This window comes from Mus caroli, unplaced genomic scaffold, assembly GCF_978045245.1.
Source record: "Mus caroli unplaced genomic scaffold, Mus_caroli_1 scaffold_3, whole genome shotgun sequence".
In the NCBI taxonomy this organism is placed as follows: domain Eukaryota; kingdom Metazoa; phylum Chordata; class Mammalia; order Rodentia; family Muridae; genus Mus; species Mus caroli.
In genome coordinates this window covers 13422257-13436608 of record NW_028227258.1, presented here as the reverse complement: position 1 = coordinate 13436608, position 14352 = coordinate 13422257, and the positions used below count along the sequence as shown (strand labels likewise).

The 14352-nt window shown below is 45.2% G+C and overlaps 1 pseudogene; it reads right to left on the bottom strand.

Moving 5' to 3' along the window:
• Nucleotides 1-13215: 13215 nt before the first annotated feature.
• Nucleotides 13216-13609, bottom strand: LOC110291759 (small ribosomal subunit protein eS12 pseudogene; annotated as a pseudogene).
• Between the last annotated feature and the right edge of the window lie 743 nt (nt 13610-14352).

Below are 14352 nucleotides of genomic sequence, written 5' to 3'. Positions count from 1 at the left end.
TCTTATGTGCCTTACAGCCCATCTTTCTAACACAGTTTGAGTCTCATGAGTGATACCAGCTATTATTTAATACATTGTCAACATGTATTCAATTGGCAATTGGAAGACAGACAGATCTCAAATAGAACGTAGCTCCGTGAGCTCTGGGTGTTTGTATATTTGTTTCTCTGCTGTGTTCCTTGCTCTGGGATCTGCTCATAGAGATAGAGGTGACCTATCACTCAGTGGATGTTCATTGATGACTGGCTGATTGAACAAACAATGCAAAACAAAACAAAACAAAACCCCCAAATGTTTTGAAGTGATTAGTGTATTTGTGGCAGGAGTTGTTTGACAAACTTTGTGAGTGCCATGAAGTCCATTCTTCATAACAGAGCTCTGGGAAACCAGAGCCAGAGAGTTACATCGTTGTGTGCACAGACTGGGCAGCTATTTTATGTCCTACATATTTTTTTCTTAAAGGAGGCACGTGGTTTATTCACATTTGTTCTCTTTTTCTCTCGGTTATAAGGTAAGAAAAGGACTCTGGCGTATAAAGACTATGAGTCCATTCCACTGATTAGCTCTTCCTATGTGAATTACAGGCTATGTTTTAGGAGTATCTGGGGAGCAGGTATGCAGTCATTGAACCCCAGAGCTCAGCCTGGAGGTTGTTAGTACGGTCAGGCCCTAGGGTGGGTGGGTACGCTTGTTCCTACAACTTACAGGAAGTGCCAATCACAGTTTCTCTTGAGTTCCATTTCTTAAAATTTTTTATTTGTTATTCTTTTCTTTATTTTCACCCCTTTGGGCTAGCAGTAAAAATATGGGTGTTAAAGATGAAGAGCTGAGATTCTGGTGGAAGACTCAGCCTTCATCTCCCTCTTCTTCCATATCTGCTTAGCTTGGAGCACACACTTCCTCTGTTGTTCCTCCAGCAATAAAAGTCAAGTCGACACCAAATGCAGACTTGGCAGAGGGCTCTCCCCAGGAGGGAGCATAACCTTCCTTGTATGGTGTCAGGAGCCTCGGTTTCAGTGATGTGAGCAGTTGTGCTGTGTCTGCAGGAGGAAGACCAGAAGTTCTGTGTGAGGCTTTTAGCCAGTATATACGGGGCTATAAAATGCATGTTACTCAGCCCTAATACTTTTATGTTGTAGCTGAAGTGTTGTGGGATTTCATTTTATAAGAACTTAACTTCAACACATAAATTTTTCTCAGGTCAACTAGACTTGGCTTTTTTTCCCCCCTCTTGTAACTCATTCAGAGTTCATTCCAGGTGATCTTTTCTAAAACTAGTCAATTAGAGAAGGCGCTCTGGAACAGTGGGAAAACGCACACACTTGCACATAAGGATCCAGCTCTAACTGGCTTTTTATCTGCAATAAGCCAAAATCCTCAGCTTTATTTTGTTGCTTAAGTGAAGGAATCTCTCGGCATGGACTGTGACACAGTATTCGAGATCTCAGGCTCTGTTTGGGTGGGAAACTATAGGCCTGCCATTCCCACTTTATGAATAATAGAAAACTAAGGATTTGAATGAACCCTACTATCTATCCAGTAAGTGTTAGACAAAGCTGAGTATAATTTAATTTAATCTAGCCAAACCACTTAGTTTCTAGAGGAGTGACTTCAGTCATATAACTTGGCATATTGTTACTGTCAACCGTGATCTTGGTCACGTTTCAGTGGTAGTGAGAGGCACAGGAGTCTGATGTTTCCAGAACATGCTCTCTCTCTCTCTCTCTCTCTCTCTCTCTCTCTCCTCTCTCTCTCTCTCCTCTCTCTCTCTCTCCTCTCTCTCTCTCTCCTCTCTCTCTCTCTCCTCTCTCTCTCTCCTCCTCTCTCTCTCTCTCCTCTCTCTCTCTCCTCTCCTCTCTCTCTCTCTCCTCTCTCTCTCTCTCCTCTCTCTCTCTCTCCTCTCTCTCTCTCCTCTCTCTCTCCTCTCTCTCTCTCTCTCCTCTCTCTCCTCTCTCTCTCCTCTCTCTCTCCTCTCTCTCTCTCTCTCCTCTCTCTCTCTCCTCTCTCTCTCTCTCTCTCTCTCTCTCCTCTCTCTCTCTCTCTCTCTCTCTCTCTCTCTCTCCTCTCTCTCTCTCTCTCTCTCTCTCTCTCTCTCTCTCTCTCTCTCTCTCTCTCCTCTCTCTCTCTCCTCTCTCTCTCTCCTCTCTCTCTCTCCTCTCTCTCTCTCTCTCTCTCTCTCTCTCTCTCTCTCTCTCTCTCTCTCTCTCTCTCTCTCTCTCTCCCCCTCTCTCAGTCTGGCATTCCCTATTGTAATAGCCCTGTATATCTTGTGGCAGAATCGGTGGTTGTCATACTTAAACATGTGTTGGTTGCATTTAGGGTTCAACACAGACAGCAAGCCCTTAAAAAATTTCTCCTTAAGACTTTGCTTTTCAAGTCATGACAGTTGTTCAATTAGTGAAGGAAGTTGGGTGGGGGAGCTCTCTTTAAGCAACCAAAACAAGGAGGGCTAGTCCACACTCCACATGGGAGTCTGATGGACAAGTGACCTACCCTAGGTGTCTGCTCTGCAAACAGCCTTCTTAGGAAGGGAGTCACCCAAGCAGAAGCCTCGTGTTTCTTCCCAGTGACTGGGCTCCCTCTGACTCCACTCTTCCTGTGAACACTAGGTCTGCCTGGCACCAATCTTAGTTCTTCAGTCCTAGTATTTCCCACACTGGTTAGCAGCATGGGTTTAGAGGTGGACAGAACTGACTTTGTACTGATTACTAATGTATCATTACTTAATCTTCCCCATCCTTAGTCACCGTTCTGGTAAGATGGGAAGGATCCCACAGAATTGTGGGAATTCAATGACACAAATTATGCAAAGTTCTCAGGTGAGTGCTTGCTTACCATATAGTGTGAGTTCAACCCACAGTGGCAATTGTCACCTCTTCCTTCTTCCCTTAACCCATTTCCTTCTCGCAGGTTCACCCTTCTACAGTCTGGCTCTGCTGCTCAGCTCTGCCTCATCTCCAAAGAGGAATCATGCAAATGTGGTGGAAAGCCATTTTCCTGTTTGTAAGACAGGAATAATCGTACTACCTTAGAAGGTTATGGGGTTCATATCATTTAACACCAGCGGCTCATTTTAATTAAAAACCTTAGTCAATATGAGTACTTGGTAAATGAATGGAAGCTCACCCGTGTTTTCCAGGGTTATGAATGAGTGGTCCTGGTATTTGTTTCCCGTCTTTGTTTTTCATCTGGCAGTTTCTGCCGCAGGACAGTTTGGTAGGTGGTGCAGACAGTTTTTGCCTGGGTTAGTAGTAGGTGGACCTAGGTAGAAGCTCTGTGGAGACCACTGTTGTCAGAGGGGAAACTGGCTGGTTGTACCTTCCGAGAGTCCTGGCGCACAAGTGCGGATTCATTCTTGTATTTCATCCCGACTAAGAAGCGCTCCCAATGTTTCACAGTAACACAGTGTTCAGGGTTAAGATACATTTCCATGCTACTCAAGGCGAAAGACTTCCCCATGGCTCTCCATAAACCCTGCCCATCACTCCTCTTGTTGCTTTAGAGCGGTAGCTCACCTTCCTCCTCTGGACAGTCTCCGAAGCCGAGTCTATTGCTATCCTCATTCCCCTTTAACAGAGGAGGAGGCGAAGCATCAGGAGGTTGGATGATTTCCACAGACACAATAAATGGTAGATCCACTAAAAAGGGATTTGAAACGTAGCCCCAAAGTCCATCCCTTTGACCTTTGTTCTGAACATGAACATAGGAAATACAGGCCATTGGGGTTACCTTCTAAATAAGTTTAATCACCCTTTGCTAAAAAGGAATGAAATCTGAGTAAATTTGATTTAGTACTTGCAGAGAGTTAACTTTACAAGCACCCACACTCCTGCTCAAATATGTCCCCCTTCCTGATACTTTGCTTGCCTCAGCAGCAGTAAAACTGGGAACCTCTCACACACTGGATTCAGCTCACTTACTGCTGAGTTCAGGGTTGGTCAGAGCTATGTGAGGGATGCTACTGTGGCAGGGGGGTGAGACAGAGTCTCCACCCCCTCTTTAACACGCATGGTCTTGCTTTTATTTACTCACCTGCCAGGATTTTAAACAGGATTTACATCTAAGAAGTCTCTGCCTTTACAAAAAATTTCAGAATTTCCTTCCTAGATCTTTCAGAATCTCTGACCTAGAGAAGGGATGGACAAAAACTTCTGGGGTAACTCTTATTAAACATAATTTCTGCTCAGCTCTTGGTGTGAGATTGGCAGCATGCTATAAGAAAACTTAGTCTTCCAGTCAGTACCCAGCATGGGAGTCACACATTTATGAACCACCAGCGTTACAGAGAACATCAATATGGAACAATGCCTGGGAAAGCATGGATTGAAGTACTAGTCACAGGGTGCCCGATGGCACGCTCTCTGAAGTTTATAAGGTTATATGCTAAAATGAAAGGGATTGTGTACATTCCTAAGCCCTTGCTTTTATATTTTCACTTTTGTCAAGAGTTCACAGGTCAGATTTCTTGTCCACGAGTGATATATAGTCTGTTACATGCGATTTCAGTGAAATTTTGAGGTATCTTGACTTTTCTATTAAAGAACAACGGTCTTGCTTTGGACAGCAATGCCTGTTCAGGCGACCCTGCTATGTGCAGATCTCCTGTAGTCAGTCTACTTCACCTCAAATGCAAACACACACTAGCACTGATTTCACAGAGTGACAGAGATTCTGCGGGGCCAAACCTCAGTCACACTCCATCATCTGCTAGGCTCATCTGTGTGTTTCCTTGTATCTTCTGGATTGACAGACTTGGGGTCATTTTGCAAGACTCCTCCTCGTCTGTATCACTTAACCAGCATTGATATTTTGTTCCTTATCCTCCAAACCCCAATTCGTATCTGATCACCTTGGTCTTCCACCAGCCTGGTCGGCTTAGTCAGAATTTATCTGAATCCCTGTCTTTCCTTTTGGTAATTTTCCATCCACTGACCCTCACTCCACCCCCTCCCCCTCAGCTGCACTGTGCGTGGAAGTTGAACCCACTCAGTCTCTGTCCTCTGGTGTCACGTATCTATGGTAACGGCTTTGAAAATGTTTTCCTATTCATATTTAACAAATTATTCTTTGGAACTGGGGAGAGAACACAGAAGTTAGGATCACTGGCCGCTTTCCCAGAGGACTTGGGTTCAATACCCCACACCCACCTACAAGGCAGCTCACAACTGTCTAAAACTTCATTCCTATGAGACCTGATATCTTCTTCTGACCTCTGTGAACACTGCACAGGGACATATGTGCAGGCAAATCACATGACATTAAAATAAAATGGAAAAGCACCAACCACTATGCACATGTGAAGGTCAGAGGTCAGCTCTCAAGGGGTCTCTCCTTCCACCAGGGATGTTCTGGGGACTGAACTGAGGTTTTTCAGGCTTGACAAGCAGGAGGTCCTCCCCCCAAGCCATGTAAAATTACATTTCAATATGTATCTAGTACCAATGAGATTTTTTTTTTTTACAAGGGGATAATGGCAAAGCAGGTGGCATGCAATGTATGGGAAGGGTGCTGCTGGCATTTACTTCTAAGAATGCTGTCCCCTCTCCTGAAACCAGCTTGTGAAAATCTAGGCTCCAGGATCAGCCAGCTCTTGGATTAGACCTTAGGAAGGAGTGGGTCAAGAGAGATGATGATGGACGGATTCAAGTGGCACATTTTTCAATTTCTTCTCCTTCTTGTTTCATCAAATTGGTGCTAATTGGCCTCATTTAATTCACTCAACAAATATCTCTGGTCTTCTGGTACCCAGCATTGTTCTATGTTTTGTGAAATATAAAAAACAGCACCCATGGTACTGCCAGCAAGGCACTGGCAGACTGGTCGACCTGGCCTTTTCTCAGCCTGGCAGACTCTCTGACCCTGAGCTCTGAAATGTCTCTACCAGCTCGCTAAGTTCCCATGGCAGGTCGTTGCCATGCCAGTTCTACGCTTCCAAATTCCCGTGGTTAGTTGAGGTGCACTTCTCGAAAACCCACACTTTGCCGCGGAACTGCCTGGTTTTGTGTGTCAACTTGACACAAGCTGGAGTATCACAGAGAAAGGAGCTTCAGTTGAGGAAATGCTTCTATGAGATCCAGCTGTGGGGCATTTTCTCAATTAGTGATTAAGGGGTGGGGGGATGGAGGGATTGGGGGTGGTGTCATCTCTGGGATGGTAGTCTTGGGTTCTATAAGAGAGCAGGCTGAGCAAGCCAATGGAAGCAAGCCAATAAGAAACATCCCTTCATGGCCTCTGCATCAGCTCCTGTTTCCTGACCTGCTTGAGTTCCAGTCCTGACTTCCTTTGGTGATGAACAGCAATGTAGAAATGTAAGCTGAATAAATCCCTTCCTCCCCAGCCTGCTTCTTGGTCATGATGTTTGTGCAGGAATAGAAATCCTGACTAAGACAGCCATCTTACCTTTCTCTCTGGAACCCAGTTGAGTCACCCGCGTGAAGGAAAACACCACACAAACTTAGTTTAGAATCAACAGGCAGCACAATCGCTGGGGGAAGCAACTAGCATGCAAGTTGGTAAGCCGTTCTAAGTTATATTCTCTGGTAGTGGATCCCAACGGATCCGCCACCTGAACTGGGGACCTCTGCCACCTACATTTTGGCCTCCATGCTTCTCTCTCCCATTCACAAAAGAAGTATCTTTCTCCTGCTTTCCCTCTTCCTCTCTCTGACCCGGAAGTCCTACCTACTCGCCCAGAGATTGGTTCCTTGAAATCTTTATTCATTAGGTGAAGGTTCACTTGAAGTCACCTGAGTCCCAGGCAGCCCCTCTTGGGGAAGCCGAATTAGCATCAAAATACAAATAGCACTAGGGCTACCCACAACAGTTCTTTGTTTGTTTGTTTGTTTTAAGACACAGTCTTATAATTTAGCTAGACAAGGCTGGTCTTGAACTCATTGTGTGACTCACTGAGTCATATGGTGACTCTTTATCATCATACTGAGTTTATGGTTTTTGAGGCAAGATCTTGCTATACATACATGATGGCTTCCATCTCTTTATTCCCCTGCCTCTGTCTCCAGAGTACTGGGATTGCAGGCATGCCCTGTTCTGCTTTGCAACCAGAAATTCTCTTTTGATTCCAGACAAGTTTTCACTCTGTAGTCTAGGTAGGACCTTGGAGGCATGGTGGTCTGACTGCCAAGCACTCTTTTTGGGCTAAAACCAGAGACACCCTGGTGTCTCCAGGGTGGGAGCTAATCAGGCAGTGCCACCGGTCAGCTCAGCAGGGAAGGCCTCCCTGAGGAGTTAGGATTTTAGCCGTGATAAGCAAACAGTAGGTGTCAGGATTACTGGAGCAACAAGAAAGGCAGCTTATCTGGACAGAGCTACAAGAACGAAGACTAGACAGAGTCTTAGAGACTCTTAAGTATCTGCAAGTTCGGTTTTTATTTTACAAGTGTATGGCATGCTTGTGTGTACACTTGTGGAGGCCAGAGGTAGAAGTCAAGTCAGGTGTTGTCCTCGATGTCCTTCCGGTTCATTTTACTAAGGCCTAAGCTCTCACTTGAACCCAGAGCTTGCCAATTTGCAGATTCAGCTAACTAGCCAGCTAGTTCACCATAAACTCTGCTTCCTGAGTGCTGCCATTACAGGTAGGCCCTCTGGCATTCATAGGAGCTGGGGGCCAGAACTCACTCCTCCCACTTGGGAAGCCATATCTCCAGCTTTAAGACTTGGTATTTTAAATATTGTATAGATTTGATCAAAAGTCTGAAACATTCTAGATTTTTTTTTATTGGCTCCTGTGTTAAGGATAGAATTAAGGGAATAAAAAAAATAAAGTTGTTAGCTAGAAGGTTGGAGTTTTATTTTATAGAAACCTTATTTTCTATTTTGGAATACACATGCCATTGTGAGCTACTAATATATATATAGAGAGAGATTTGTCATGATCAAATTTTCCTGTTAATAATGATTTATCATTGTAGTAAACATGGTGGTCCATGCAGGAAATAATTTTTTCAACATTTAAACAGATTTGTCACTTTTCTACCAATAGAAAATATTAATTAGACTCCTGTTTGCTTTTCTACTCCCAAATCTGGTCTTACTTTTAAAATAAAAACCTTCCTTGATATTTAGTTACCCCAGAACAAAGTGATATGCCACAAAGATATAAAATCTATAGAAAGAGATTGACAACACGCAGGGGTTGTCTGTCTGCTGAGAGAATAGTCTCTCCTTGAGTGTCAACTTAGGTTCACAAAAGTCCAACCTGGAAGAGCATTGGATGAGAAACAAGCAAGCAAGCAAGCAAGCAAGCAAACAAACGGCAGCAATACCCCCATAGTTTCCTTTCTCTCATAAATATGAAACCCTACTTCTAAACTGGTCCCACTCCCCAGGACAATCTTAGATGTCACTGCACTGCTGGTATTTGCCTAGGATGACTCTGAAGACAGCACACTGTGACCACACTGAATACATCTTATTTCTGTAACTAGTGGCTGGGATAGTGGAGGGTATTTCTCCAGAAGCTGGCGAGCAGACTGTTGCTATGCATACCGTTGGTATTTTTAGGCTTGCAGAGAGCCTTACAGAACCCTTCCACAAATACATCCCAACTCAAGATGTGATAATGCTGAAGAGGCCCTACTGATGGGAGCTTGGGGAACCCGCCCTTCACCTCCCAGAGGTCCAATCGTTGCCCGTGCTGAGGAAAGCCTACAGTGATTCCCTGGCTCACTTTGTTCATAGCATGCTGCTGTGAGAAGGAAAACAGCCAAGAAATGGTCTAGTGAATTATCAAATCACTTTATCCCTGGCTTCAGGGAAACTGAATCCTGGTGCCATTTTTTCGCTATTGACCATGGATTTGGGTATGACTTTACTCCTGTTGCATATACAGAAGGATGCTGAGTCTTTTATCCCTCCCTTCTGCTCCCAAAGTTCTTTAATGGTTATTTTTACTCTACAGTTATCCAGGCTTGTTTGTTGAGCACAAATGCAATGCTCAAAGTTTGGAGGAGCATCTCTGTAAGATCTAGGAAAGATCCTTTTCCGGTCTTCTTAATTATGTTTCTGAGATACCAAAAATACCTCAAACTTTTGCCCAAGCTGGCTTTACAGCCAGTGTCGCTGACATAGACTTTTCCTAAGTGCTCCATAGCTTTTTGTGTGGCCCCTTACCCTGTGGCCTTGTAGAATTCCATTGTTCACATCATTCCTTAAACTCTCTGTGGTCCCCTCCAGGTCACTATTTGGGCCCTTTATCCTTCTGAGGGAACTCTGGACATCTTTCTCCCAGATCCCTTCCTTCCTCCACCTGTAGTCATATACAACAGATTTGTAAATAAAGTGATGCTTTTTGGTCTTGTTGAACCAGAAAATACTATAGCATTCCACCTTTAGCATAGTTGCTTGATTAAACACATCTACAGTGAACTTTGAAAGAATGGCGTAGAAGGAATCACAGGGCTTAGCTGTCTCCCTTTGCTTATCAGTGTGGTCTATGCTTGGAAGCCCCAATTATAGAGTAAGTGATGGTAGAGTGTGCAAGTTGGAGAGCCCCAGTCTCTCCACAGTCCTCCAACCCTCACCCGTCTGTTTTCCTGGAAGGCAACAGAAACATTGCAGGTCCCAGAACTGCAGGGTTTGCAAGACCAAGATTGCCAGCTGGTCCATTTTGTATCTTTTCCTGACCCTTGGGAGGCAGGATCCAGGTGTGGATTGTGGGTTGAAGAGGGTGGGGGTACAGGGGAAAGGCATGTGGGAATGTGGGGGTGGGGTTGTCTAATCTCTGTTTTCATAAACTTAAGGATTTATTTACCTTCCTCTAGCCTATGCAGAGGATGGAGAAACACAAGACTCTGGGAGTCATAGGCTCAGCAGAGCTTAGCCACAGTGTCATGAGACTAGGTTTGAGAGATTAGCTTCGGGAAAGTATTGAAAAGGCCTATGCTAAGTGCTGTTTCCTTCCCTGACAATGTTAAACATTTCAGGACATTCAGCCTGAAATGGAGACTTGCAAGCGTGTTCCCCTTCCCCATGACTGGTGGGAAAGCACTCCCTCACAGGGGTGGGTGGGAGGTGGGGATGCCGGTGTGTGTGCTCTTGTCTTTCTCACTTTTTCAGTCCATATGAAAGGCCTAGCTAGAGTTCCTTGCCTGTTTGTTTGTTTGTTTGTTTTCTGAGAACAAGCTGAACTGTTTGCCCACCTTGGGAGTGGGGAGTGGGAGATGGGGGTGGATGGGGCAGTCCCCAGATAGGCAGGTGAGAGAAGGGCCCTAACCTGGCCCATAAGACAAAGTAGGGCAGACAGAACGTAACCAAGGAGGCTTTCTGTAGGACTCCTAACTTAGCGTGGCTCAGATTTAAAGACAAAACCATACATCAAACAGTCGAGGAAGAGGAAGGGATCCTTCAGGTTTTGAAGTCAGAGGCCAGATTTTTGGCCATCAAAATAGACCTTACCCACTAGGGAGGCAGTGGTCATACCCATGGGGTGTAGTAGAAAGTTTGAATTTTCCAAACCTTTCTGCTTTTTTTCCCTTTATCTTTCTGTTTACCTTTCTTACTTTGTTTATCTTTTTATTTTATTTTTTTTAAAGTGCCTGAAATGTACTTGGAAATTTAACTGCTGAGGACACAAATTTGAAGCCTGAGCTGGAGCTCACGGCCTAGAGGAGCATTTACATGGCGTGTGTGTCTCTCTGTGTGTATATATGTGTATGTGTGTGTATGTGTGTGTCTCTGTGTGTCTGTGTGTATGTGTGTGTGTCTCTCTGGGTGTGTATGTGTGTATCTGTGTGTGTATATGTGTGTATGTTTGTGTGTGTCTCTGTGTGTGTGTGTGTGTGAGTGTGTGTCTGCGTATATCTGTGTATATGTGTCTGTGTGTGTATGTTTGTGTGTGTCTGTGTGTGTGTGCTGTTATGAACTAAGGAAACTTCGGTAACTAGCCTTCAGTTTCATATTCTGTGACTGTGGGCAACACTAACTTCTCCAGGGGTGGCATCAAATGTACAGGGAATTAAATGAGGAACCACTTGCCATTTGCTTCCACAGAGAGCCACTGGAGGGTGAAAGCTTTGAGTCTATGCTGGTCTCCCATCTTGTAGTCGTTTGAACCTCATCTTAGAACCCAGCTATCTTTCTTTATTCTATGAAGGCTTGGACGTCAGGCTCTAGGTCCACACTGTGTCCAGAGATCATTATTTCCAGCACAGTCTACACCTGGAAAGGCTCTCTTTCCAGATCATGAATTCTCAAAGCTCTTCTAGACCCCTGCTTCTAACCTTGACCCCCTTCTCCCAGCTAACTCTCCCACTGACTTGTGTGTTGGAGTGATATTTTTATATACTGTGTGAAGATGTGTCTCTGTCCTTCCTCGCCTGCCTAAGGCATCTTCTGATTGACCAATAAAAAGCCTATGGCCTGTTGCAAAAGGCAGGACAGTAAAGTGGGACTTTCGGGCCAAGAGACAACTCTGGAAAGAGTCAGGTATGGCAAATTCTCCACCCAGACTTGGAGGAAGTTGGACGTATGAAACTGAGGAGTGGTAACTATCCAGCCGTGTGGCAGATATAGCACAGAATAAATGGGTTAATATAAGCTCAGGGCTCAGAGGGGAGCAAGCCTAGCTTAAGGCCTCGGCATTGACTGATAAATATAAAGCTCTGTATCATTACTCAGGACCAAGAGCAAGCCTAGAAACGCAGGGCCGGTTATACTTGTGCTTTTCACTTCTTCGATATCTTCTGTGTCAGCCCACGCCAAGCCCTCCTCTCCACACCAGCTTCACTACCTGCCTCATCCTCTGCTGCCTTCTTAACAGAAGGACAGTTTCCTCTTCCCTTCCCAGCTACAGCGGAATCCACCCCACTTCTTGTTTCTGACTTTTAGCCCCTTTTGTTGATCTGTTGCAGCTGAAGGAAGCCACTCAACCATGTCTGTTTTTTAAATATTTCTTTTTGTTGAAATTATAATCACATCGCTCCCTTCCCTTCCCTCTCTCCAGCCTTTCTCCTGTACCTTCTCTCTCTCTCAAGTTCATAGCTTCGTGGTCTTTAGTTGTTATATACATGCAGTCCTAAGTATGTAAACACAGCCTGCTTGGTCTACTGTTGCTTGTATGGATATGATCTCAGAGCTCACCTCAGTTCCCTGTTTCCAGCCTTACAACCTATCAACGTGTAGCTTTGTTACCCCATCTAAGCTCCAGGACCGGGCTGTGTTACCACCCCCCCCCCCCAGCTTCCCTTGAATCCACCGATAAGACACAGATACACAGTTGTTCAATTTTAACTTGCCTTTTGATCCAATTATTGGGCGCTACTATCTCCCTCTTAGAAAAAGCATGCCCTTATGAATATTCTTATCTCTGCACCTCCCACCTGCCCTAAACTTTAGTTGCTAAGTTACATCTAGTCCCTGCTAAATGCCCCTGACCACGCTATAGGAGTGGCCTGTGTGTTTCTAGATCTCACATGGCTGGTTAACTTATCTCCATCAGAAGCATGGCCAACTCACCTCTCCTCTCTTCCCTTGCATTTGTCTCTTGCTTCCAGGGACCTGGAAGTCCTTTATGTCTCTCCGCTTGCCTCCAGAGACTCAGAAGTCCCCCTTATCCCTTTCAGCAATTGGCCCATGGCTTCTTTACTAACAGAGCAAAAAACAATTGGGGAACAGGACCTTAGCATCAGAACCACCCCATACCTATCCCTCAACACTGTCTAGATAAGCTTGCTTTCTCTTTGTCTCTGTCTCTGTCTCTGTTTCTGTCTCTCCCTCCTCCCTCCCTCCCTCCTCCTCCTCCTCCTCCTCCTCCTTCCTCTCTCTCTCTCTCTCTCTCTCTCTCTCTCTCTCTCTCTCTCTCTCTCTTTCTCTCTCTCTCTCTCTCTCTCTCTCTCTCCTATACTTCCAATGCAGGGCCTTGCTCACATCAGTCCAGGTCTCTGACACCGAACTAAAACCCTTCGTCGAGACCTTTCTAGTTGTTTTGACAGTTTTCATTTCCTTGTCTTCCGAAGCGCTGCTCTGGCGTGGAGATATAGCCAGGCTCTGTGCTTTCTTCCCAGCACCGTCATCCCTAACTCACCAGCCCCATTCAAAATCTCTAGTGTTTCTTTCCTAGCTTCCAGGGGTCCCAGAAGAAAATGCATGCTTCCTCTTTTCCACGACTTGGCCTGCATGCTTGATCATCGCTGTTGCTTTCTCTTCACATTCTCTTGAACTCGGCCAGACCAATCAGGTCTTCCCTCCCTGTTCATTGGCTCATTCCTTGCATGTGAAGCACTCCCTGATGACACTCTCGGCCTGAGATTCATTGCCATTGTCCTTAACCATTGCACAACTGCAACCAACCGCTTTCTGGGGCTTCCCTTCTCCATCGATTTTTACAGAGGCCTACCCATTCTCCTGGTTTCTTGTTGTTACCAACCTTGACAATTCGGTGCTTGGCACAAAGTGCCCCCACCAGCTTGACGTACACGGGCTCATCGAATTTGGATGCAAATGCACAGAGATGGGCGTGGCGCTTGTCTAAGGCTTTGGCAGTTTTGCATATGCCTTGTGCTAGGCCATTGTGGATAAGGGTGGTCTTCAGCACCTCTTATAGAGCAGGGTTCACATCCATTACACCTACAGCAGCTATGCCTTCCTTGGCCATGGTGGTGAATTATGGGTGGCGCTGAAGTTTGAACGCCCGGACCTCTTCCTCTGCTCAGCAGGGACAGCGGCTCTTCTTCATTAACCTTCATCTCCAGTCTGTTCATCTTAGGAAGCTTAGCTCCTGTGCCTTCCCCCTGTGTGCTATCTGGTTGTTTTCTTCACATCACTATGATAGTTTTACATCGTTATCATTGTTGTTATTATTATTATTTTACTTACTGTCTTTACGGTTTTTTTTTTTTTTTTTTTTTTTTTTGGTTTTTTTCGAGACAGGGTTTCTCTGTGTAGCCCTGGCTGTCCTGGAACTCACTCTGTAGACCAGGCTGGCCTCAAACTCAGAAATCCACCTGCCTCTGCCTCCTAAGTGCTGGGATTAAAGGCGTGCGCCACCAATGCCCGGCTGTCTTTACATTCTTGTTTATCATTTAAGCTCACACTAAAGTTGGATTTCTAACCAGACTCTCTTGAGGTCATTAGGGCTCATCTTTCGTGACCTTCCTTTTGCCTTTGACATTGCCCACTGTTCTTGCGAAATTTTATTGTCTTCTGATAATCTCTCCTAACTGTCCTCATGAGTCTTTGGGTGCTCTGACTCAGTTCTCACTAACATACTGTCAAACAGCGTTGGCGGGGTACCCCAAATGTCCATCTGGCTCAGCCATTTTCATTTCCCACACCCTCTCTTTACCTGATTAAACCCATGCCATGATTTTACCTTGGATGGACAGATGAATATATTGA